The 26,460-nt window shown below is 45.2% G+C and overlaps 1 protein-coding gene across 4 annotated transcripts in view; it reads left to right on the forward strand.

Annotated features, from left to right (window-relative positions):
* The window catches only part of GLCE (glucuronic acid epimerase), a 65,303-nt gene that overhangs the window by 13,399 nt on the left and 25,444 nt on the right, over window positions 1-26,460 (forward strand). The window contains exons 2-3 of one of the 4 annotated variants that reach the window (XM_081171158.1): window positions 7,290-7,364; window positions 22,471-22,640. The exons of 1 other annotated variant lie outside the window; for it this stretch is intronic. The gene's annotated coding sequence lies outside the window, so the exon portion shown is untranslated. Of the gene's footprint in view, window positions 1-7,289; window positions 7,365-21,364; window positions 21,463-22,470; window positions 22,641-26,460 lie in introns of those variants that run through there. 2 more of the 4 variants (XM_081171159.1, XM_081171157.1) reach the window with 2 other exon arrangements.

Consider the following 26,460-nt stretch of genomic DNA (forward strand, 5'->3'; position numbering starts at 1 on the left):
CCCAGCTGTGGAGGCAGAGCATAGCTATCATAGCTAGTAGCCATCAATATCCATCTCCTCTATGAATTTGTCCAATCCTCTTTAAAAGCCCATTTAGGTTGGTAGCCATCACTGCGTCCTGTGGGAGGGAGTTCCATAGTTTAGCTATGCGTTGCATGAAGAAGAACTTCCTTTTAACTGTGCCGAGTCTTCCAACTTTGGGGAAAGCTGTTTTGGGTGGGTTTTAAGTAGGCAGTGTTTGTCAGCTGTGAGGTTCTTTCTCCACGGACTTTTATCGACTATGTTGTACAGAATTTGTTGGTGTTCTTTGGGAGCGTACACATAAACGCACACCCTCTTTAACTCTGTTGGCGGCCTCTTTATTTTAATACGTAAGCTGCCTCAAAGGAATTTTCATCTGGAAAGGTGGCATTGGGTTGTATTAGATCTGAGCCACGAATATTTGTACAGGGTTTTCGCAGGAAATTCTGGAGATGGGCTTTATGGCTTATTTGAATGCATAATCCTGGGCTGCAGATGTAAACTCTCCCCCTGCCCCCACCTCCTCTGTTCTAGAAGACATTAATGGGCTGGCCTTTAGCCTCTGCTAGCTTTTAAGAAGTTTGGAAGGTATTAGCTCCTCCAGTTCTTCTTAATTGTCTTACACTTTGAATTGCAAAAAAAAGTGCATTCTTTAAGTCTTAACTGAGACCCCGAGTTTCCATTTCAAAAAGTAAGTCTCCAGTCCTAGGAAGGAAGTTGTGGGGGTTTTTTGTTAGTGCTTTTTATGGTGCATTCTTACTATATTTGTTTTTTGATGAATTTTCTGTTGGAATGGCAGGATATAAATATTCTAAATAATCCATTGTGTGCCCTTGCATGCTGGCACGGAGCTTGGTAGATTCTACATTTTACTTCCTAGAAATAGCCTAGATGCATTTTCATGGCTAACGTCATTACTGAGTGTTAGCTCACGCGTACTAATTTAAAGCAGGTTGTATTTCAGTTGTTTGCTTGAACAACCAGATAGCTCTGCCCTGTTACAATTCTGGAGCCTTTCCAATCTGGGTTCAGGCCCAATTTTGAGACTGAGACAGCCTTGGACAGGTGGAGTGTGCTGGTTTCTGCTGGACCCTTTGATAGCTTGTTTTTTAAATGACTCTTCGGTTGGCAGTGGGGGGGGGGCGCAATGGCCCTGAGAAATGGGGAAGCAAATTTTGGACCCGCACTAGAAACTATAGCTGGTGCAAAATCTAGTTGCTTCATAGACCATTGCATTCCAGATCTGTATCATTTGCAATGGCTTCCTGTTCGTTTCTGGGTTCTATTAAAAGCATTAGGACAAGGAAATTTGGAGCACCTGCTTCCTCCCACATTGTTGTGTGTGGCCCTTATTCATGTAATGTTTTACTTTGAAGATCAGTGGGGTGGGGGGGGGCACAGGCAGAGCCTGACCAGCCATAGGTGCTCTGCCGCCTCCACCAATCGTGAAGAAGTGCCGCCCATTTTGGGCATGTTCATGTCCATTTGGGGCAAGGTATCACCCCAAATCTATGCAATTTACCCAAAATGTGTTCTGATGGCAGTGCTGCTTCTCCAGTGTTGGGTGCAGCAAGGGCTCACAGAAATGGCAGGAGTAGGAGGGTGGCAGCACTTTTTGTTGAAGTGGTAAAATGGGAAACACCGCTCCAGGGCACAGGAATGGGTCTTTTGGTTGCCCTTTTTCGAGAGCCCTTGGTATTAGTTGCATCCATTTAAACTTTCCTGTAAGCCATCTTCTGTGCTCTTATAAGCGCTAAAAGGGGAGGGGTATGTTATTTAAACATTTCTGCAGGTTTCTCCTCGTGCCTTAGCCTGGAATCCAAGCAGAATTAATGCTCCCTGAAAACTCATTGGCCATTCATGAATTCCTCAAGAGCATGGGTAGGCAAACTAAGACCCAGGGGCCAGATCCGGCCCAATCGCCTTCTAATCCGACCTGCGGACGGTCCGGGAATCAGCGTGTTTTTACATGAGTAGGATGTGTGCTTTTATTGAAAATGCATTTCTGGGTTATTTGTGGGGCGTAGGAATTCGTTCATCCCCCCCCATATAGTCCTGCCCCCCCCCCAAGGTCTGAGGGACAGTGGACTGGCCGCCTGCTGAAAAAGTTTGCTGATCCCTGCTCAAGAGGAACAATAATTACAACTCCTTGGGGTGGATATGATTCAACCATTAAGGGATGACAAGGAGTCTCTCCGCTAAGAACATAAGATGAGTGTGCTAGATCAGACCAGCGGTCCATCCAGTCCTGTTCTTACAGTAGCCCACCACAGTGATAGAAATTAGCCAGGCGCATTTTGTTTCTGGTGCTGGTCCAGTTGCAAATTTCTGGGCACCAGGTTGGCAACCACAGTTCAAAAACCTCTTCCTTATTCCATAGTTAATTCCATTTCCACTGTATATGTTTCTTCTCCTTGCATTCTTGGACAAGTGAATTGTTGTAAGAGCAAGCTACAGTCAAGCAATGTAGTTGAGACCATAGAAACGTAGCGTTGGAATCATCTGGCCCAAGCCCCCTGGTGAATAGACATTCCATTGGCAACCATAACCTAGATTTAAGCTGCTATTTGGCACCGTGTCTGAGTTTCTGACACTACCCACCAAATGCCAACTATGGGAAACCTACAGGAAGGATCAGAGGGCAGTGGCAACTGGCATGTAGAGGCATAATGGCTCCAACTTGGAGGCTGGACATAGCCATTGTGGCTAGTAGTCACTAATAGCCATATGGACCCTGAATTTGTCTCTTCTTCTTCTAAAGTCATCCAGGTTGGTGTCTGTGACTGCTTACTCTTGGAGAGAGTTCCTGAGTTTAACTGTGCAGAGCGTTCAGCTTCATCGGATTGCCCTGAGTTTTAGCATTATGAAAGAGAGATGAATTTTTGTTTTTGTTTTTTGGCACTCCTATCATGTCTCCTTTGACTCTCAAAAGATCCCTTCCTCCTCCCGATTGGGCCCCCTTTTAAAGATCTTTGACATTTCTCTTCCAAATGGAGTGGTTTTAGGTTAGATGGGAAATGCAGGCGGGGGGAAAACAACTCCAGTTGCATTTTGCTGTACTGTATTAAAATTTAAAGTGCTTTTTGGGTTCTTACGGTTGGAAGGGTGCTAATTAATTCATGATTTCACTAACAGCTAAAGTGTTTGAAAAGTCAGCGTGTTTATAGTTTCTGAAATCTCATAGACTGTACGAAGTTGAGAGTCAATTGCAGCATGAAGTTGCAAGTGGGAAAAACTAGTTGAGGCTTTGGGGCGCTTCAGTTTCTGACTTAAAATAAATACCGACCCGTGATTTGTTTTTAAAACTACGTTTCTGGATTTTGGGGAAAGAAGGTTGCTGGAGAATGTCTCCTCCGAGAAAGTAAAGTAAAGGAGCTGGATTTCTGGAAAGTGTCAGCTGTTTCTGAGAATGATGTATGTGCAGCTTTTAAAGCCATTCCTAACACATCTTGGAATGCCTCGCTTAAGTGTGATATATGCGGTGAACTCTTCTCTTAAAAGCCTTGTGCAACCGTGGCATTCACACCAGTAACAGGCACGACCTCCATTTCAACTCCAGCTGATTTCAGGCACTCAGACAAAATGTCTTTTAATTATTGTGCTTTCTACCCTGGTGCTGGGGACATTTTGGACCTCCCGATGTTGCTGGACTACAACTCCCATGATCCCTGACCATTTTCTGTGCTTGCTAAGCCTGATGGGAGTTGTAGTCTGGCTGGCAGCATCTGGGGGTCCAGGGGTTCTCCACCCCTGCTCTGTACCAAATTGGGTTCCATGATGGATGAAAGGTGAGCTATTAATGTATGGAAATAAGACATTCTTTGAAAACCAGCTCCCACTGATATGTTTAACGTTCTTATCATAGCACTGTGTTTTCAGGTTATATGCCGCCTTGTGATGTTTTATATGAAAGCATGGCTTTAAAATATTAAAATAAATAAAAGTTTGCTGGGTTCGATCTGGCCCAAGGTTAAGCAGTGACTAGTACCAATTTAGGCAAACAAATTGGGGAGTAGTTTTTCCTATCACATGTCTGTAATTCCTGCATTTTAGGGGGTTGGTCTAGATGACCCTTTGTGACCCTTCCAACTCTACCATTCTATTATCCTATGTCCAAATCCACCCAGGCCTGCTTAACTTGTCTTTCCACAAGTCTTGTCTACTCTTATGAGTTTCTGACCCCTGCCTTACAGCTGGTCAACCAGAGCTGAGTATTGTAACAGTGGAAACATATCATATTAACTCTCCCAACAATGCGTAGGAGCTACCTACTTTGGGCACTGGGGATCCAGATGGAATTTATCTTCAGATTTTGCCCCGAGTCTCCCATTGTTAACATGAGAATATAAAGAGCCTAGCCGAGGCATAAATGAAACCAGGGCTTACAAGATCAAGGAAAATGAATGTTCTTCTTGGTAGAGAAGCCATCTTTGCTGGATGAATATCCAAGCAATTATGAACTCTGCTTCTCCCTTTGATATATTTTTCATGGGTGTGAAAGCTACCTTCTACTTAGAAGATTTAATTGGATTCTGTCCATACAGACTGCTTGAAACTGAACTCTCTAGTTAAAAAGAAACATATCGTTGCCCGTGTAATAAAATAAAATAAAACCAATGTATTTCAAAGTAAGCTAAAACCAGTAACCTCCTGGCTTTATCTACGATGCTGTGATCTGATAAGTAGATCTTAATCTTTAGCTGCACAATTTATTGGGAACTTGGGTCCTTTGCAGGGCCTTTTAAATGGACGGGACGTGTGCAGGAGATGTTCCTGGCGGATTAGGGGCAGAGTTTTTCCATGTCCTGTCCCTTGCCTTGTAGATAAAAGGCTTTCCCTCTCTCTCTCGCAAAGTTTCTTCCTTCTAACAGAAAAACGCTGGGGACTGGACCAGCAGACTGAGTCACTCTTTTCTTCTGATGGCTTGAGCTTCATAAAGCCAATTGTGTTTCTTCTGGTCTCTGTGCGCGTATGTTCCTACAAAGCAAATCCTAAATTGGATTAGACCCGAAATGTTGCCTTTCCCCTCATTTTCAGGGAGAAATAGAATGGGCAGAATCAAGCTGAACATGGGGAAATTGTCCTCTTTCCTTTCCCAGTCTGCCACCGAGCCGTTAATGGAAACTGTCCAAGGGCACCTGAAGAATTATCTGCTTGAAGGCAGAGGGAGCCTAAAGGTTTTGATTCTAGTTGATTGGAGACATCTAGCTTAGTATTGTCAACTCTGGCTGGCAGCAACTCTCTAGGGTTTCAGACAAGGTTCTCTTGCATTTCCCTACCTGGAGATGCCAGGGAACATTTTGCATGCAATGTAGGCACTCTAGGACTGAGCTCCCCCCCCCCAAAAGGGGGGGAGCCTTCAGGTGGGGAATATCTGTGGCCCGCCAGAGGTTTTTAGTCTCCTATCATTCCCGGCCAACCAGACTAGTGAGTGGTCAGCAATGCTGGAAGTTGGAGTCCATCACTATCTGGAGGGCCACAGATTAGCTATGGAATTCAGGTAATCTTGGCTTAAGGTGTCTTTTTTGGGGATGGTAGCAATTGATGATGTGCTTCTCTAGTGATGAATTTTTCACTGAAAGCTAAAGATGGTTGAAAGAATGGGAGCATGTTGGGGGAATGCTTTCTTAGGCAATGGAAAGAGGACTCTTTTTTTAAAAAAGTAACATCAATCACAATTGTGTGTCTTTGGGGAAGATGTTATACTGCTGGGCTGTAATCATTAAAAACCCACATATCAGTGTTTACAGCAGCTGAAGCCTCTTTTTCCTTGGTTCTGTTTCTTTGCTCCAAATTATATAAGAAATGCTGTAAAAAAATATACAAAAAACAAACCACCAAACACTTGGTTGTGAGGACTTTTTTATTTTTATTTTAATAGCTGTAGCTTTTTATTTTCTCCAGCCCTGGAAGAGAACCTTAACAATTTAATGGCGCCTGATGCACTAATAAAGATGCCTGCGTGGTTACGTTTAATCCTTTAAAGAGCAGAAAAGAACACTGAAGTTATCAGCATTCCAAAAGCAAGACACACAGACTTAAATATATGCAAAGCCTCAGAGAGGCTGGAGAAATGTACTGTGTTGCAGGAAGATCCTGACAGCCCCCTTGCATCTTTTTGCAAAGTGAGATCTGAATTATTAAAGCTGCCTTTGTTTATTAAATTGAGCTTCTAGCAAAAGGGTTAAAGCGGAGAAATGGCACATAGACTTTGACTATATTGGGCATAATTTTTAATGGGTGTTACACTTTTGTGTGTGTGTGTCTATTACTACCTTAGGGATGTTTCAACAAGATGAGAAGAATGCATTTTGCATATTGGAAAATGGCAGCAATTTTGCCGCCTCGAGTGGGGCAAGATGGTGAAAAAAGACTTTAAAAAAGAGGTTTTGTGAAAAATGTGCACACACCCATCCAGGTTTTTGGAATGAGGTTAATAAGTACAAAATGACATTACTGAAAGTTTGTTTTCCAGTTCTGTGCTACCTTAGATCATTGGGCTGCCTTCATTTTTCTGTAGTTTCAACACTGGAGCATGGAATTCTCTTTTTGCAGTCCACTTTGTGACAAATAATTTTTCCTCTCTGCTTTGCACACCCCGCTTCAGTTTTTTGCCCTTGTGCCTTGAGAAATATGCAGATGATGGAAAATCTTGGCCATTGCAGGGGCAGAGGAAGGACCTCTCCTTTACTTGTGATCTGCAAACCAAACTTTTTCAGGCTCCATCTGTTCGTGTGCTCAGAAGTAGAAGAGATGAGGATAACTTGTTCCAAGAGCAGAGAGCTTGGCCCGACAGGCTTGTGCTAGTTTTTTCTTTGGTTTTTAAATCTCTCTTCCCCACCACCCACCCTTAAAAAAAAATAAAAAATGTAGACTTTTGAGTGGAAATCTGTAACTGTTTATTTAAAGCAAGAATCCTTTAAATATGGTTGGGGGATTTGAATCCAGTGTCTCCCAAAACGTTTAATGAAAGCCCTGCCTTTTATGACACCACCGGGCAGCTGCTGGGATTAAATCTTCAATTAGGTAGGATTGCGGCAGGCCAAGCAGATTAAACTCCTTTGCAGCTGAAGCAGCTGCCTTGAGGAAATGACATTTATGCGCTTGATCCCTTTTTGAGTTCCCCGTGTCAAGCCTTGAAACATATCAGCGGGGCTGCCTTTGAGAGCAGAAGGGAGCCGCCGCTGCTGCCGAGGAGGAGGAGTTGCAGACAGCAAAACACATATTTGGGGGATCTTAACTATCTTTATTTATTTTTATTCCCCCAGATGGTTACTGGAAACCTTCTTAAAAGCTTGGATTCAGAGATGCATTAGTGTTTAGAGGCCTCTTTTTGACTTAAGGTAAGATGGTCTTAATCAAATCATCCTTTGGCCGTCTCGGTTTTTGTCTGAACTCCCCCTGCCCCCGCCAGACTGGACTGGAGATGCTCTGAAATCACATAGGATGGCCCCTCCTGCTGCTTGGCATTTAAATAGTTAATGTTCATTCCGTGTTAATAAAACTTTCCAGCTGCTTAGGTCATGTGGAGAAGGAGCTTGTGGTGGAAGGAAGGGCAGGCTGATAATCCACATGGAGTTATAGTAGTGTGATGATACTGTTGAGTTGGGGGTCTGTTGTGTATATAATTCAGAATCGCCTTGTTTGTTCCGTAAGCAGATTTGCAGCAGGGAGGGTGGGAGAGAAGCACGGTTTGCAAAACGCCCCCCCCCCCTTTTTAACACGTGCTAACTGGTGAAATTGACGGTCTAGGCAGGTAAGCAGCAATTACAGGTCTGCTGCAACATGCAATTACTGATTTCCCTCTTGCGACCTGAGAGCCTTCTTGAACCAAACGTGAATCTACTTGTTCAGGTTCATAAGTGTTAACTGTCCAAAATCTCAGTTTAATTGCTGCAAGGCTAGCAATGGGATTGCAAGGTAATGTTCCCTTTTAAAAGTTGAAAATTTCGTAGGGCCATCCGTATTACAAGACCACCAAATTTAAACAAAATGAAACATAACAAAGCATGAAGATTCTTGAAAGCGTATGAGCTATGATTACCATTTCTAGAGAATTAGTCGTCTTTGGCAGTTTTTTAACCACAGAGCTTAACTTGAGAGAACTGCTTATAATGGTGTGGAGGAACCCTTCCCCACAAGAGTCTAGGAGGCGAAATTAAAACACTGAACCTAGGCAGTGTGGTTTCAGATGTCAGTTCAATTCCCTTCCATGTTTATAGCTTAACAGGAGGATGGGGTTGGAAGCAGGAATTAAGACTGACAAAGGAACTCTTTAATCTAATGTCCCATATGATAGCCTTGTCATTTTCTGTTTAAAATCTCCAATGTGTTTATTTTTCTTTTCAAAATTGGATATTATTATTTTTTAACAGGGCATTTTAAATAGTGACCTTGTGTGGGCAGAATCAACACACTTTCTGTGCCCTGTGAAGCTGTATAGCATTGCCAAATAACTTATGTTTTTAAATGTTCCAAATTCCTTATTTTCAAAAGGAGAAAAGTGTGATACATCTTAACTGCTTGGCTAAAAAAGTAATGAAGTTTATTCCTGGAAAAACAGTAAATCGTTGTTAGAATTAGAATTGTGGTGTTCACCTGCATTCCATACCTGAACAATTCAGCCAGTATTTTGGAATTTTTCATCAGGTACTTGCTATGTTCTTTGCAGAAGAATCTGTTTGGATTCAGACTTAGCATAGTTCCAAAACATCAAATGATCATGGGCTTCATATTAACCTGCAACAAATGAAGTTCCAGTATGTGTATTTAATCTGCAGACAAGCTCCCCCCTCTCTTCTGCTGTAGGTTTAAAATGCATCCTATAAGTGCATTTTGCAGCCTGCTTATGGAGCCTCAATTCTGAGGTGTCTTTTGTGGATGAAAGTGCTTGCTGATCTGAATTTCGAAGGTTGATGAAATTAAACTGCAGGAGGACTGATGGCAGTCTACAGAGCTTTAATGTTATGGCATTATACATATTTAGAAGCGGATTGGATTGAATCCCACTGAGGGAAAGCAGTCTTATTCATAGACCCCTGTCCTGGGCATGCCTTTTTTAAATAAAAAAGCCTGATGGATATGCTCAACATTATGATGAACGTGTTGCTTGCTGAAAATCATTTTGCTGTCAAAAGGACCATATCAGAGACTTGATTGCCTTAAGTGTAGTCTTGCGGGGCTTCTTTGAGGGTGGGGGAAAGAGAGAGGGGAGGGGAGGGATGATTGCAAAATCGCAATGCTTTGTGTAAACTGTTCTTGCCTTCATGAATTATTCATTTAACCCCCACCCCAAAGCATCAGACTGCTTGCTATATTGCAGAATTTAATACATCTTAAGTGACACTGAATTTGTTAATATGGTGAAGGACGAGAACACGGGCTAGTTAAAAATATCTGTGCCCAGCATGCAGCAGCAGGGAAGAAGGGGCTGTTGACTTGAACTGAAAAGGGTATAAATATGTACTATATATGTGTGTGTGATATATCTGCATGCCTAATATTTTTGCCACAAGCAAAAGGATAGATTGGGTGTTGTTCTTGAAAGCTTTGAGCAGACAACTTGGATGGCTTTAAAAGAGAATTGGAGAGATTCATGGGAAGACAAGGCTACCCATGATTACTAGCCACAATGCTCTGCATCTATGATCAGAAGGGTTGTGCTTCTGAATACCACCTGCTGAGAACTGCAGATGGGCAAAGTGCTGTTTGACTCATGGCTTTCCAAAGGCATCTGGGTGGCCACTGTGAGAACAGAATGCTGGACTAGACGGGCCTCGTCTTAGGTAAGACCAGTGCTTCAGTGAGGCGAGGTGAATGAATTTGCCTCAGGGGGCAGATTCCATCCCTGCTGTTGTGCTTTTGCCAGCTCTGCCAGGACTTTACCTGTGCCACAGATCCCTTGCCCTCACTGCTGCTGCTGAGCCCCTGCCACTGGCATGGCAGCAGTGTGAGCACAGCTGTGGGCAAGGGTGCAATTGTAGTTGCAGGGCTGGCAGCAGGGAGGGAGCCCGGATCTACAGGATGAGGGGGCTGGCGGGGCATTTTGCCTGCACTGTGAAGGCACCCCAGGCTGTCCCTGGTCTTATGTGATGGTACAAGTGCTTGATGGATTTGGGGGAGGGGTCAGCACTGTCCCTATCAATGTGGTCAGACCACACCTGGAATACTGTGTCCAGTTCTGGATGCCATGGTTTAAGAAGGATATTGACAAGCTGGAACCGTGTTCAAATGAGGGTAAGAAGATCACAGGTCTGGAAACCAAGCCTTATGAGGAACTGTGGAAGGAGCTGGGTATGTTTAGCCTGGAGAAGAGGAGATTGAGAGGAGATAGGATACCCATTTTCAAATACAGTGGTACCTCGGGTTAAGTACTTAATTCTTTCCGGAGGTCCGTTCTTAACCTGAAACTGTTCTTAACCTGAAGCACCACTTTAGCTAATGGGGCCTCCTGCTGCTGCCACGCCGCGGAGCACGAGTTCTGTTCTCATCCTGAAGCAAAGTTCTTAACCCAAGATACTATTTCTGGGTTAGCGGAGTCTGTAACCTGAAGCGTATGTAACCTGAGGTACCACTGTATATCAAGGGCTTTCACATGGAAGAGGGAACAAGCTTGTTTTCTCCTACTCTGGAGGGTAGGACTCAAACCAATGGCTTCCAAGATTTCAACGAAACATCAGGAAGAACTTTCTGACAGTAAGAGCTGTTTGACAGTGGAACAGGCTCCTTTGGGAGGTTGTGGACTTTCCTTCACTGCATGTTTTTAAGCAGAGGCTGGATGGCCACCTGTCCTGGGTGCTTGAGTTGAGATTCCTGCATTGCAAGGGGTTGGGCTAGATGACCCTATATGATCCTGTGTTTTCAGAGTACCACGCCCTCCATCCTTGATGTTGTATCCAAGTGCTCAGAAATGGGTCTCTTTGCCTCTTGGGTGCCTTCATGTTGCAGCTGCTACAGTCAGCCAGAGGCTTCTCATGGCGTGGGGTGCCATTCACAGACTTCTGTGTCAAATGGGGCTTAGGAAACAAGCAGCAGTTGATGTGCCAGCTTGCAGCTTGTCATTAGAATTGCCACTGGAGGGAAGGTTATCAAATGACGTTTCTTCTGCCCCCAGATGGGTGGTGAAGAATCTTCACTGGATGTTTTTAGTTCTAGTTGCATTTCAGTGGTTAATCCACACTTTCCCGTGCACTGTGAAATCCATGCTTTGCTTAGGCTTGTGTGCAAGGGATGTATAAATCCCTTCCGATTGGCTCCAAAGCCCGGAACGTCCTGTGGGTGGGTTGGCTGGGTTGGCGCTTGACCTGTTTGATCCCATTTTGGAGTTCCGAGATTCCAATCTTGGTGTCCCAATTAAAAATAGATTTATTGGAAGAATCTATTAGCATTGGTGGCATCAGTTTCTAAATAAGCTCGCCCACCTGTCACGAGAGCCGAGCAGACTGGTAACTGGGGAGTTGGCCTGGGTAGGGAGGCTGTTTCACCAGGGAAAGCTGTGCTTTGAGTCGGGTGGCCAAGGGGTGGAAGAAGAAGAGGAGGAGGAGGAGTTTGGATTTGATATCCCACTTTATCACTACCCAAAGTTGTCTCAAAGCGGCTAACATTCTCCTTTCCCTTCCTCCCCCACAACAAACACTCTGTGAGGTGAGACTGTGGGGCTGAGAGACTTCAGAGAAGTGTGACTAGCCCAAGGTCACCCAGCAGCTGCATGTGGAGGAGCAGAGACGCGAACCCGGTTCACCTGATTACGAGTCCACCCCTCTTAACCACTACACCACACTGGCACTCTGGACTAGGAGTCCGGCACAATCCTCCTTAAAAGGGAAGGATTTCACAAAGATAGGAATATAGGAAGCTTCCTTATTCCAAATCATGCCAGTGATTCATCAGATCTGTCTTATACCCGTGGTTCCCATGTGAGCAGTACTGACCCACAGGGATCACCCAGAGAGGCATGAAAAAGCAAGTGGGTAGCAGGGGGGCTCTGGAGGTGTGACCCTCTTAGTGCATTGTTCACTTTTTTACAATTGACCAAGCTAGCGCCTAGAGCGAAACACCTCCCTTGCTTCATATTTTAAGTTTCAGTGCTGTTGGCAATTTCCAAGCTACCGTATCTCCTCTGGTCACATTTGTTTCCATTCACAATTCTGAGTTTGTTGCAATTCACAGCGAGGTCACAAGATAGGGTAGTGGAGGAAGAACTAATTGAGCTACAAAATGACATTGAGCTGAAGCCAAGGTTTAAGAGTTTTGGTTGCAGAAGGGAAATTTCTGAATGCTATCCCGCACTATGGTCGGCGGTTAAGAAGCTCCTTGTTAAAATACATTTTACTGTATTTTTGGTTTTTATGGAAGCCGCCCAGAGTGGCTGGGGAGGCCCAGCCAGATGGGCGGGGTATAAATAATAAATTATTATTATTATTATTATTATTGTTGTTGTTGTTGTTGTTGTTGTTGTTGTTGTTGTTGTTGTTGCATTTCCAACATCGTATTTGATGAAATGTGGTTTTCATGTGGTCATCTGACTTCTCTTCAAGCAAAGAAATCAGCTGCCAATTACTAAACATGGTGATTTAAGACTCCTGCTAAGTTACTTTAAACCAGACGTAGGGAAACCTTTATCACTTCAACAAGCCAATCCTGGACATTAAGAATTTACTGAATTAGTTACTAAATGTGGTATCTAATATTCTTGCTAAATAACTGTCAGACTTGGAAATGCTGGTATCTCTTGATCAAGTTCATCAGTTTTGTTGAATTAAGTAAACCAAATACTTTCAACTGGATTTTAAATAAATGTGCAATTAATTGTTACTGTTCTGAATGGTATTGTGTTATTATCTTCTTAATGGGTTGTGCCAAACACTATTATGAATGATGTTTTTATAGCGAAGGGCAGGAGCTGTTTATGGAACCAAGGGTGAAGGGGTTGCCATTAACAGTTTGGGAACCACTGGTCTACACTAAAGGACAGCGGCTTTTCAAGATTTTGGGCAGGAAGCAGTCTGAACAAGCACAGCCCAAGGAGTTAGCTGTGTGCCAAGAGAAAGTGTGCTGTATGGGGCAAAAGCAATTGGCAGTTGTCAACCTCACCAGCCCTATAAATTTAAACCAGTATCATACCACTCTAAACAGCCATGGCTTCCCCCTATATAGGATCCTGGGAACTGTAGTTTGGTAAAGATGATGAGAGTTGTTGTGAAGCCCCTGTTCCCCTCACAAGAGTGACAATTCCCAGAGTGGTTTAACAATCAGTCCTTTCCCCCAGAAAACTCTTGAGAACTGTAGCTGTGGGAAGGGGGAATAGTGCCCTGCTAACAACTCTCAGCATAAGATGGTCCAGAGAATTGCAAAGATGAGGCTCATATCCGTGAGCTCAGCTTCTGTTTCCAGCAACCCCTCACTCTTCTTCTCACTTTCCTCTTCCTACATTGTGGAATTCCTGCTTCTCTCCCTGCCACACTCTTAAAAAACTGTTGTTTCTTTTCCAGGCTTGCAGATCGACTCTTTGCAAACGGCTTAGAACACATCGCTCATTTTCTTTCCTTCGGCATAAAAAACAAGTCTAAGCAAGACCGTTCCAACATGTGTGCCTGGAAATTTCCACAGAGACTAACTCGTTTTCTTGCCTCATGGCTTTGGCTCAGCAGTTTCCCTGGGAAGGTGGGAGCCTGTCTGGATTTGCAGGGGCAGCGTCCAGGCTGACGCTCCTCCTGCAGTTCTTCTGGAAACTGCCACGCCGCTATATTTCTGGGCCCTGCTATAGGAATGAGAGAGATTCTTAACACAAAGACCCTGAAAAGAGCAGTATTTGAATTGGGGTGGAGAATCCTGTCTTGGTAATGTAAGGCAGCGCTGCTTCTCTGGGATGAATGGAAGCTCTTGCCGTTAGTCAGAGACTCGAAGTCCTGTGCATTATCAGCCCAGATAATGGGGGCACCTAATAGTTCAGGCTGCCAATCAGAAGGTCGAATCCCTGTGATGGGGTGAGCTCCCATTGCTCGGTCCCTGCTCCTGCCAACCTAACAGTTCGAAAGCACGTCAAAGTGCAAGTAGATAGATAGGTACCGCTCCGGCGGGAAGGTAAACAGTGTTTCCGTGTGCTGCTCTGGTTCGCCAGAAGTGGCTTAGTCATGCTGGCCACATGACCCGGAAGCTGTACGCCGGCTCCCTCGGCTAATAAAGCAAGATGAGCGCCACAACCCCAGAGTCGGTCACGACTAGACCTAATGGTCAGGGGTCCCTTTACCTTTGATAGTTCAGGCGCTTATAAGAATGGAGGCCCTGTTGTAATGCTGTATAATTTCAAAGGAAACCAAATATAGCTGATCCTATTAGGAAAGACCAAACATTTGCTATGATGGTGGTCCTATATGGAAAGACCAAAGGTTCGCCCACACATAGCTATGGCGGTGATGGTTCCTAAAACCAAGGGGAGAGGAGGGAGGGAGAACCAACTGATGAAAAGCTCCCTTGGCTGGAGGCTATTATTAACTTTCTGCATAGCAGCCTTTTCCAGGTTCGTTGTCACTTGTCGGAAGGCAGGACACATTTTGAAAGCAACTCTGCTAATATTAACTCCCCAACCCCAATATCATTTCAAGGCTGGCTCTTCAAAGTAGTTTTTCCCCCCTGGTACATTATGAAATGAAAATATTTATGTATTTATGCTTTCTGAGTTGTCAGCAACTCTCTCCATGCAGTTCTGTTCTTTTCTTTTTCTTTTTCTTTTTACAATCAGCATTTTTCTCTTTTGGAAAGGTCATCCAGGCCAGCATATTTATTCACACTTCCCTGAGGACTTGAAACTTACCTGCCCCGTTTTGGAAAACCTAGTTTGTTTTGCTGGACCAAGTAAAGCTCAAGCCAAATCCTGCATCTTCCATAGGAGTTGCCATTGACTCCCAAGTGCAAGCAGGTAGTGGTGTTCAGCATTTCATTTATTTATACATACATAGCATATTTATTTGTACCACACCCTTTCTGGGATAGAATCACAGATGGCCTAAAAATACTTTTAAAAATTAAAATAAAGCAGCTGCACAAATAACCATAGTTAAAAACATACAGATGCCATTGAACAATCTCATAGCAGCAGCAGCAACAACAACAGAAGAAACTATACTGGAACTGCCGACGTTCTGTTTGGTAGACAGGAGCTGGCTTCTCTCTCTCTTAGGAACAGAAGGTGAGGTTGGCTGCTAGAACAGACCAATGGCCCATCTAGTCCAGCATCCTGTTCTCAGAGGCCAACCAGATGCCCCAATGGGAAACCCACAAGCAGGACCTGAGTGCAAGGGCCGTCTCCTCTCCTGTGCTTTCCAGCAATTAGCATTCAGAAGCATTGCTGCCTCCAACTGTGGAGGCAGAGCATAGCCATTGTGGCTAGCAGCAGCCTTTGATAACTGTCTCCTCTGGGAATTTGCCCAATCCTCTTTTAAAGCCGTCAAAATTGGTGGCCATTGCTGCCTCCTGCAGGAGTGAGTTCCATAGTTTAACTGTGGGTTGCATGATGAAGTCCTTTCTTTTATCCTTTCTGAATCTTCAGCTTCACTGGATGTCTCTGAGTTCTGGTGTTATTTGGGGGCGGGGGAACCTTGCCTTTATCCACTTTCTCCATGCCGTGCATAATTTTACAAACTTCTGCCGTGTCTCCTCTTCTCAAACTAACAGGTCCCATTTGCTGTAACCTTCATCCCTTGGATCATTTAGGTCGCCCTTTTCTGAACTTCCTTCTCCTCCTTCATGCCTCCTGCCACAGAGATCTGCCTGCGGCTCTGTGGTTTGAGCCTCGCCCACAACAATCTGAGCTCCAAAGGGCTTGTTCTCAGCAAGTGGTTAAACTTTAAACTGCTAAATTTTAATGCTCCCAGATTCTTTTCAGCTGCACAGAGGAGCTGTTCCTGCAAAGTCTGGGTGTGTCAGCGGGCTGGAGCTCATCTTACTCCAAGTTCGGTACACCTAGTCATGGTTGTGCTAATGTGGAGTTCATGACTAAATCCTCCTTTTAACCAGTTGGCAGTTGATCAAGACTCCTCTCTCTCTCTGTGTGTGTGTATGTGTGTGCCTGTGTCCCAACCCTTGCTTCATTTCAAAGTTATTCCTGGAAGTAGTCCTTCGGCGTTTGCATAACTCCATGTGTGTCGCTCATGGGCATATTTGCTAAATGGCAAGGCAAGTCTCTTTACTAACTTTCTTAGCTGGAGGAGTTTTAATTAAAAAGCTGCACACAGTGATGGATATGGTGCATGCACGATGGATAAAGTCTTGTATAATTTCTGAGAAGTTTTCGGGCTCTCCTGCCAACAGGCGCATTTATAATTTCCCTTTCTTTCTTTCTTTCATATTTATGTGATCAAGATTACGGATGGAGACGTCGCGTTGTCTGTTCCAGCACATATTTTTGCATGTATTTTTGTTAGGCTAATGATGCTCTTACAGGGGACTATAGGCTTGTCTATAGAGGGGTCGTTAGGCATTGGTTTCTGACGCACTTGCAATCCCCTCCAAGCTTGCAAATCGATGAGCACTAAATACAGTGCAACACTTTGCCTCCTCCAGGGGAAAAGGGCAGCAGGCTTAGAAGTGATCAGGTTAGCTCTTTTCCTTTTTTGCCAGTAAGCAGTGGTAGTCAGGAGCAGGGTGCCAGTTGTTCTGGGAAGAGGCATTGTACTGTGAGCAAGTGTGTTGGCACAAGCTCTCAAGTTCTTCCTCCCCTCTGCATCATTTAATATAGATAATCCACAAGACGAATAAAACTACCTTCTTTCGTTGACAGGAAATCTACCTTAGCTTGGCACTGATCTTGGCGGATGCAGGTGGGTGGGATGTGCTGTGTAATAGGGAGGGGCACGTCTGGATTTTGCTTTTTCTCCACCATTTTGCCGGTCCTAAGTTCAGTTCTCTATACTGCCCCATCAGTTTGCATTAAAAAAACACTCACAAAAATTCATCAGTGCCAATTTTCCTGAGTAGAATTTCCCTATCAACATTTCAGTACAGGTTATCCTAATAATTGTTTTACATGCAGTTTTGCCTAATATTCACATTGTTGCAAAGCAATTTCCACCCAAACATTTTTGCATGTTATTTTCACTAATATTTGCATTCCCCCCCAGTTTATTTGCATCTTTGAACTATATTGAATAAAAATTGAAAGTGTGAATTCTGAAAGATGACTGTGTTTAGGTTTGCATAGTATTTCAGAAAATGTGAATGCACACTGAATCTGGGTTTTTTCCCTCCCATCCCTACTATGTAACAGAAGCATTCAGTAACAAATTGCACTCAATCTCTTTCAATTGGAGTTCCTGCAGGTGTCAGAGATGCTGGAGAAGGGCCATACAGTAGCACAGAGCACCTGCTTTGCATGCAGAATGTCCCCAGTGTCTCCAGGTAGGGCTGGGAGAGCCCTTGCCTAAGACTCTGGAGAGCTGCTGCCGGTCAGTGTAGACAGTACTGACTGAGCTAGATGGACTAGTGGCCTGACTCAGTAAAAAACAGCTTCCTGCGTTCTACATTAACCTCGGGACCTTAACCTACGTGAACTCTTGCCTACTGTATCATTTATGGAATTTCTGTACAGTGGTACCTCGGGTTACATACGCTTCAGGTTACAGACTCCGCTAACCCAGAAATAGTGCTTCAGGTTAAGAACTTTGCTTCAGGATGAGAACAGAAATCGTGCTCCGGCGGCACGGTGGCAGCAGGAGGCCCCATTAGCTAAAGTGGTGCTTCAGGTTAGGAACTGTTTCAGGTTAAGAAAGGACCTCCGGAACGAATTAAGTACTTAACCCGAGGTACCACTGTACTCACCCTTCATCAGTGTGTGAATTTTTGTAAAATGCCCCAGAAACAAATGATCATGATTTTATTGCAATGATTTAAAATGGTTAGAAGGTTGGGAAGGCACTCATACCAAAAAATTATGGTAGATGCCCTTACCTTTCTCCACCCTTGAGGTGTCTGGATACTCAGTGGTCATCCAGGAGTAACTGAATGCCTACCATCTGTTTCAGCACTTTGCCCTAAAAAGAGGATATTGGGATCCTCTCAAAATCTTCTGGGTCTAGAGATGGATCTTTCAAGGCATGGCCTCCCAGCGCCCCCTGCTTCAAGGTACCTGGGACCACACCATCCCTCCCATTTTAGCAGAGACTCCTGGACCAAATCTTATCCCGCTCCATCCCTGCCCAGCGGAATAAAGCAAGCCACGATTTACAATGTTCTTTATATTGGCTGTAAATATGTATTTAGAATTCTTAAACAGCTACAGTATTTAAAAAGATCTGTGGGCTATGCTGCCTGGCAAAGAGAGACAGCTCTTGGATGCTCTGCCTTATTACTAATTTCTGGATGTATTGGCCTATAACGGATAGTGGTAATTATTTGCAAGTTCCAGCGGTATGAATTATAGCAGCTCTTTTTATTAAAATGACACTTCAGTCATGAAAAATAATCATTCCATTGCTGGTGGAAAATTGGGAACGCTTTTAATTGTTCCCGAAACCTCTGCGATTACTGCAGAAGCAAATCTCACTGTAATGTAAAAATCAATAAAAATAATGCAATTTGTATCTGAGCGGAGTGCTTTAAGAATTCTTGATGCGCAGAGCACTTACACACGATCTAGCAGCCACGGGGCTCTGAATTAAGTGAAATCCATGGGCTTTGGAGGAAAGGGGGACCTGAAATGTATCAATTCTTGCAGCAGTTATCTTTCTCATGCCTCTTCTCTCCCCCCCCCCGCCAAAAAATACTTTTTTTAAAAAAAAACCTCCCAGTGTGCAAACAGTGTAAAGAAGTCTGCAGAAAGAGATAATTAAATGCATTGGCATGAAACCGTGGATTATTTTTCTTTTAAAAGATTGGCTTGCTTAGGCTTCGTAACTCTTCCTTCTCCAAAATCCTCACGGCGGGTAACGGTGCCTAAAATAAGGTTTTAAAACATCAGATTTGAAAATTAACCAGACCGTAATAACAAATTGACCAGGTGGTTTTAGCTCACCCGCTAAAAGTATTTTGGAGAGGATATTACAAATGCTTCTCCTACAGTATATTCTCAGGGATGCTTACAGCCCTGTAATGTAGCCCAACATTATCCCCATCCTTCTGGGTGGCAGGAGGATGCACTTGGGAGGCAATCCCTGTTCAAATGACCACTCCTTCCCTCTAACCCGTATTGGGTGGGACACAAGATTGCCCCCATCAGTGCAATGTCAGAAAGTGTATAGCTGCTTGTGTGTAGTGCCTCCCCGCTTTCTGAAATTGTACCAAATCTGCAGGTGTTGTGAGTGGGCCTGAAAGGTGCTGCCTTGCTTCCTTCTCTCCCCCCCCCCCCAAAGACTACATGCAAGCAGTCCTTGGCTGCATCAATGGCAGTCTAGTGTCCAGATCAAGGGAAGTAATGGTTTCACTCTATTCCACCTTGGTCGGACTACATCTGGAATGCCATGTCCAGTTTTGCGTTCCGCAGTTTATTGACAAGCTGGAATGTGTGCAGAGAAGGCTGACCAAAAGGGTCTTGGGTCTGGAAGGCAAGCCTTTCTGACAGTAAGACCTGTTCCCTTGGAAGGTGGTGGATTCCTCTCCATTGGCGGTTTCTAAACAGAGATTGGCTGGTCATCTATCAGGGCTTCTTTAGTTGTGATTCCTGCATTGCAAGAGGTTGGATTAGATTGACCTTTCTGGTCCCTTCTACTCAACAATCCTATGCTTCTGTGCTTTGCCTCCTGGGCCACTCACAGGCTGGTGCTGGCAAAGGGATCTGATTGTGATTTTATTGGTATAGCACACAGGTGATTTCAGGAAGTATCCAGCAAAGTACAACCGTACCTTGGTTCTCAAATGTAATCCGTTCCGGAAGTCAATTCGACTTCTGAAACGTTCGAAAACCAAGGTGCGGCTTCTGATTGGCTGCAGGAGCTTCCTGCTCTCAAACAGAATCCGTGTCGGACGTTCAGCTTCTGAAAAAAGTTCAAAAACCAGAACACTTGCCTCTGGGTTTTCGGCATTTGAGAACCAAGGTCCTACTGTACCTCTCTTAGCACAAACATTTCTGTTTATGTAGTGGAACTGCCTCTCCTCTCCCTGTGTGCCCTTCCTCAGATTTGTTGGTGGGACAACCTAGCACAGATTTTGAGGTTGTGCAGCAAGAGAGAGAAGGGGGCATTCCTTTGTGCTAACAGAACTACTTCTGTGGGATCCTGCCCTTCTTAATCTCCACTTAATTATTTTATTACTTAATGCATTGATATCCCACCACGGTCTCCAGGGAGCTCAAGGTGGCATACATGGTTCTCCCCCTCCTCATTTAATCCCCACGACAACCCTGTGAGATAGGTCGACTGAGAGGCAGTGAATGACTCAGGGTCACCAGGTGAGCTTTGTGGCCAAGGGGGGATTTGAACCTTTGTCTCTCCCTGGTCTTGGTCCAGCCCTCTAATCGCTACAACACAGTGGCTCTCACGCTTGCACAGCTGTGGGTGGGGAGGTACTGTGCCTTGGTGGCAGAGTACAGGATTTGTACAGAGAATGTTCCAGGCAAAATTGTCTACATTGCTAGCAGGGGAAGACTTTGCTCAAGACCCTGGGAGAGAGCCGATCCTGTTCTGACTCAGGAGGGATTTGCATACGAAAGGTCTGTAGCCTTCTCCACAGCATCTCCAGGTAGACCTGCCAAAGCCCCTTTTCTGAAACCCTGAGGAGCAGCCACCACTCAGTGTAGACCATCACTAGGCAAACTAAGGCCTGGGGGCCAGATTCGGCCCAATTGCCTTCTAAATCTGGGCCGCGGACGGTCTGAGAATCAGCATGTTTTTACATGAGTAGAATGTGTGCTTTTATTTAAAATGCATCTCTGGGTTATTTGTGGAGCGTAGGAATTCATTTTTTTCTCCAAAATATAATCTGCCTCCCACAATGTCTGAGGGACAGTGAACCGGCCCCCTGCTGAAAACGTTTGCTGACCCCTGGTGTAGACAGTACTGAGCTAGGTGAACAGAGGTTCAGTAGAAGGCAGCTTCATCTGAATGTCATTTTTCAGCGGATTTCAGAGCAGCCCTTAAACGCTGGAGGTTTGCAGGACCAGCTGCTCTTCAAGGAGTTTTGTCTCCCCATCTCTCTCCAATGGCAAAGGAGATTCCCACAATGGAGGTGACTCCACCCTGTAGTTTACTCATTCTTAGGAGGCTTCTGTAACCTCAGGCACAGGGGGCTGGTTATTGATTGCTTTTGATGCCTGTATCTCTCCCCCCCAACTCAAATGCAGCACGACGTGCTGCAGTATCACAGCTGAGCATCTTTTGAGCAGCCTGTAAACAAGCCTTTTGTTTCCAGAGATTTCCAGGCAACTTCAAGGTTAAGATATGGAGCTGCTAAGTAACTCCCACACATTCAATAAATGCCACCTGTGATATTCCTGGAGGCAGGCTGGAACCTCCGGTAATGTATTCATTCCCCTTCCTTTCTGTTTAAGTGACAGCTGTCATTGCAGGGTGCGTGTGCCCATCCCAAGCAAGCCCATTCGTTGAGGTTACCTGAGGCCACGATGCTAATCCCCCCCCCAGCTGCTGGCTGTTGCTCCTTGAGTCATTCTTGGTGCTTTGGCAGCTGCTGCAGAGAGAACGTGGTGGCCTTATTGTTTGCAAGTGACTAGATGTGCACAGAGGTGTTTAGAGCATGGGGTGAACTTAACCAGAATGTAGGAACAGCCCTGCTGGGTCAGGCCAGTAGCCCATCTAGTCCAGCATCATACTGGCCAACCAGATGCCCCAATGGGAAGCCCACAAGCAGGATTCGAACACAAGAGCCCTCTCCCCTCCTTTTGGTTTCCAGCAACTGGTATTTAGGGGCGTTGCTGCCTCCCACCTGAGGAGGCAGAGCATAGCCATCCTGGCTAGTAGCTATTGATTGCCTTCTCCCCCCTGAATTTACCCAATCCTCTTTTAGAGCCATCTAGGTTGGTGGCCACTGTGTGAGTGAGTTTCATTGTTTAGCTCTATACAGTGGTACCTCGGGTTACATATGTTTAAGTTACATATGCTTCAGGTTACAGACTCCGCTAACCCAGAAATAGTACCTCGGGTTAAGAACTTTGCTTCAGGATGAGAACAGAAATTGCGCAGCGGTGGCAGCGGGAGGCCCCATTAGCTAAAGTGGTGCTTCAGGTTAAGAACAGTTTCAGGTTAAGAACGGACCTCCAGAACGAATTAAGTTCTTAACCTGAGGTACCACTGTACTACGTGAAGGGCTTTCTCTTTTTTGATCTGTCCTGAATCTTCAAACATTCAGCTTCATTGGGATATCCACAAGTTCCAGTGTTATGAGAGGAGAAAATCTTTTCTCTATCCACATTCTCTGTGCAGTGCATATTTTTAATACATTTCTTGCATGTTACCTCTTGCCCTTTTCTCATGCAAAAGGTCCCAACGCTGCAACCTTTCTTCACAGGGAAGTTGCTCCACCGCCTTGATCATGTTGGCTGCCCTTTCCTGAACCTTTTCCAACTCTACAATATCCTTTTTGAGGTGTGGCGAAAGGAATTTCACCCATCAGCTGTTTAGATAAACCTGGAATGAAGCCAGCCTTGCTTCTTGCTGAAGAGGAACCTACATCAATGTGTAATGCCCTCGAGATGTTTTGATTTACCATTCCTGTCACCCAAGCTGCCCCATGGGTTGGGGGCTTGCATCTGAGCTCCCTCAATGGGCCATTTTGGCAGGCGAATGGAACACCCTACTCAGTCACATGATGTCATGGTGACGCCCCCTTGGGTTCCACCTTGAAAGGCAGGTGGCATGGTATACATGGAAGAAAGCACAGAAAAAGCTTTATAAATAGCAATAATAGGTGCAGTTTTGCACCCCTTGGAGGGCAGTTAATGAGGTTTACCAAGGCGGCTGTTTGGGGACTTGCGCCTGGTCTATAAATAGGGGTGCAGCGAAGCTGACGAAACAGCGCTAAAGTCTTTCATCTGTTGCGGAGACTTCCTTCATCAATCTCCGAAGCAACAATGTGGTGCTTTGCTGGCTTCAAGGGGGCCTCGTAATGCATTTGCAAGCAGCTGGCAGAGTTTGGCGTTCTTGTTTGTGCCATTAGCAAAAGGGGGTGGGGGGCTTAATAGTCTAATCCATCTGGAAAGCACGTAGATTTATTAGGCTCCACACTAAATGGGCTCATAATTACGACAGCCATTTCCGCTCACTCCCATTTCCCACCCCCCACCCCCCAGTACACAAACCAACATGGTTCAGAATCTCACAGCAAGGAGAAAATTGCACATAATTTGCAATTTTGACAAGGATTAGAACCTCCAGCCACTTTTTATATGATTTGGCATTTTTTTTTAATGACACATACAACAGAGCCATCATTTTCAAGACAGCCCTGGCAAATCTGGAACCATATTTGCTAACCAGATAACTCTGATACAGTATTCTTTACTTGAACTTTGTTCTTTTAACCCATGTGCAACTGTACTCATTCTGTGTGCTTATAGTTTTGTTTTTCATCTTTTAATTTTCACCTGTTGTTATCCCTGTCCTCTTCTGTTTTTTATACGTTATAAAACGAAATAAGAAAAACTTACAAACATAAATAAATCTCACAGCATGTTAGATAGGCAGCGACTGAGTTCAAAGAAAGGAGTCTCCCATTTGTCTGAATACTTTGTGGCTCTGTCTGCACAGAGGTCCAGTGTTTTGAGTTGGGCACCTCCGTTTTGCACTTTGTGTTTCTCAAGGTGAGTGGATTCTAGCTGTGGTGGTTTGGAATTGTTCACGTTCAGTTTTAGCAATAGCTCAAACCACCCCTTGAGATCTAGACGCTGGGAAAAGAGCATTTCAATAGCATTGCAGATTTTTTTGATTTTTTTAAAGATGCCTCAGACCGGAGTTGGCAACATTTCACTGGCCCTGAATTTATACACCTCGGGCCTAATGTCTGTTGGAGTGCGATCTTAGTGCAGTGTTAATGTGTCCCATGCTGGCTCTGTGTGTGTGAATGAATGAATGGGCTTGAAATGGGCATTCGGCAGAGTGCTTTGACAGAGCAGGTGGAGGTTTGCCAGAGGAGCAAAATGGGTCTACCTGGGAGGAGGGAATTTTTCGCTGTGGAACAGGGTTGGGCAGTTTTGCGTCTTACGCAGGCGCTCCGTTCCCAGGGTTCTGCATATATGTAAAAATTTGTATAATCAAACCGCTCCTGGGAAGCATCCCTCGCCTTCTGGAGCCAGCCACTGAGTGGGCCTTGCCCCCCCCCCCAAGCAAGGCAGAGAGTTTAAAAGCTCCCTTTTTCTTTCTTTTTTTGCACTGGGTAGCCCTGGCACAAAAATAGCTTTTTAGCTTTCTGCCTCGCTTGCATTTAACTTGCAGAATTTCAGCCAGCCTTCCACCACATGTGGTTGAAAGTGCGCAAGTTAAATGCATGTTAGAGGCGATCGTACTGTACTCTGTTTCTGGCAAAGCAGTCTCAGTTCAGTCTTAGATCTATGGTTCCGTTTGCCAATCTTCTGCCCTCCAGATGTTTAGGACTACAACTCCTAGCAGCGCCAGCACCAACGAAGTGTGTTGGCTGGGGCGGGGGAGCTGATAAGAGTTGCAGCCCAAAACATCTGGAGGGCACCAGGTTGGGAAAGTGGCATGTTCCAGTTCAGTTTTCTGAGGTTAGTCCTTCCACACTGAGTGCCAGGTACAGCAGCCCTGGTCACATTTCTCTTCCTGCAGCCCCTTCTGTGCCCATCAGTCCATCCCCACAGCTTGCAAAAAGAGACCAGATGAGTTGCTCTTCTTGGGTTTCCTAGCCTTTAGCAGAGGCAGCCATGAGGTTTAGAGAAAGCAAAGATTTTTCTGACAAATCAGCATATGACTTTAGGAAGCTGTGTGTATGGCTAGGTCACCAACAACTAAGTCTGGGTACATAGCAAAAAAACAACAACACAACCCCACACGCACACCAAAGGAAGAAGCCTGAATAAATGTCTCGCCTGCTGCTTGTTGATAACTTGTGATGTAGGGACTCAGTATTGAAATTCACAATGATTTCTATTAAGGGAAAAAATTCAATATTTGGTAGAGATCTGCTGATGTTTCACTTTTAAATTAGGTGCTCGAAGGGACCTCTTGCTAACGACTGCGTTGGATTGCCATCACAAAATTGCAGAACCATTCCTGGGCACTCTGTCATTCTGCTAAACAACTTATGGGTGTTTCTTTCAAATGCTACACAGATGGAATATGGCTAACAGCCGTAATTAAATAGTAAATCTCTTCTAAAGAGTCAGCCAGCACAGAAAGCCCCTACGTAGATTCAATTATCATAACACTGTTCATTTGTATTTGTATGGTATTATAACTTTTTTTCTTCCTCCACTGCACAAAGAAAATCAGTGCATTGTTTAAAATTCTGCTCTGGGTCTTTATCAAGTCAAGATGCATTTAAAATGCTAGCTGCAGAAAGATTAAAAGGCAGATTAATTGTAAATAAGCCATTAATTAGGCATTTGCATTCAAATCAGCATTTTTTCCTTTCCAGAGGGAAACAGCTGAACACTATTTGGATATTTTAATGCCCCAGGAGTTCATGCGAAATCATTGCATAATCTTGCCTCCTGTCTCAAGCTCTGGGCAAAGCTGCCCCAAGATACTTTGGTACCTGAGGAGGACCCCAAAATAGTGCCCCCCTCCCTACCAGGGAAGAAGGAGGCAGGGAAGAGCTACATCAGGAACAAGGGGACAGAAAAATCTGCTGCTGGGGGCGTTGGTCTCACCTTGCCTCATGGGTGGGCTGGTCCCTGCCCTAGGGCACTGCTTCCAGTTAGTGTGAACCAGGCGTGGGGAATGCTTGGCCTACCTGATGCTGCTGAATTACAATTGTGGCCAGAGATGATGTGTTTTGTAATACAGTGGTACCTCGCAAGACGAACGCCTCGCAAGACGGAAAACCCGCTAGACGAAAGGGTTTTCCGTTTTGGAGGTGCTTCGCAAGACGAATTTCCCTATGGGCTTGCTTCCCAAGACGACAGCCCATAGGGAAATATCCGGGACAGCGGGGAAGCGCAGCGCGTCTTCCCCACTGTCCTCGGACCTCCTCCGAAGCCGGGCGGCGGGGCGGGAATGCCTCCTCCCGCCGCCGCCGGGCTTCGGAACGATGCTCTGAAGCCGGGCGGCGGGGCGGGAACGCCTCCTCCCGCCGCCGCCGGGCTTCGGAACGCCTGCCCCCGCCGCCTGGCTTCGGAGCATCGTTCCGAAGCCGGGCGGCGGGGAGGGAACACCTTCTGAAGGCGGGCGGGGGGCGAAAGTCTTTGCTCCCCCCTGCCTGCCTGTCCCGGAGGGCTTTTGAAGGCAGGCGGGGGGGGGAGCAAAGACTTTCGCCCCCCGCCCGCCTTCAGAAGAGGTCCAGGACCTCTTCTGAAGGCTGGCGGGGGGCAAAAGTCTTTGTCCC

The sequence above is a fragment of the Podarcis bocagei genome, assembly GCF_964188305.1.
Source record: "Podarcis bocagei genome assembly, chromosome: 14".
Taxonomy (NCBI): domain Eukaryota; kingdom Metazoa; phylum Chordata; class Lepidosauria; order Squamata; family Lacertidae; genus Podarcis; species Podarcis bocagei.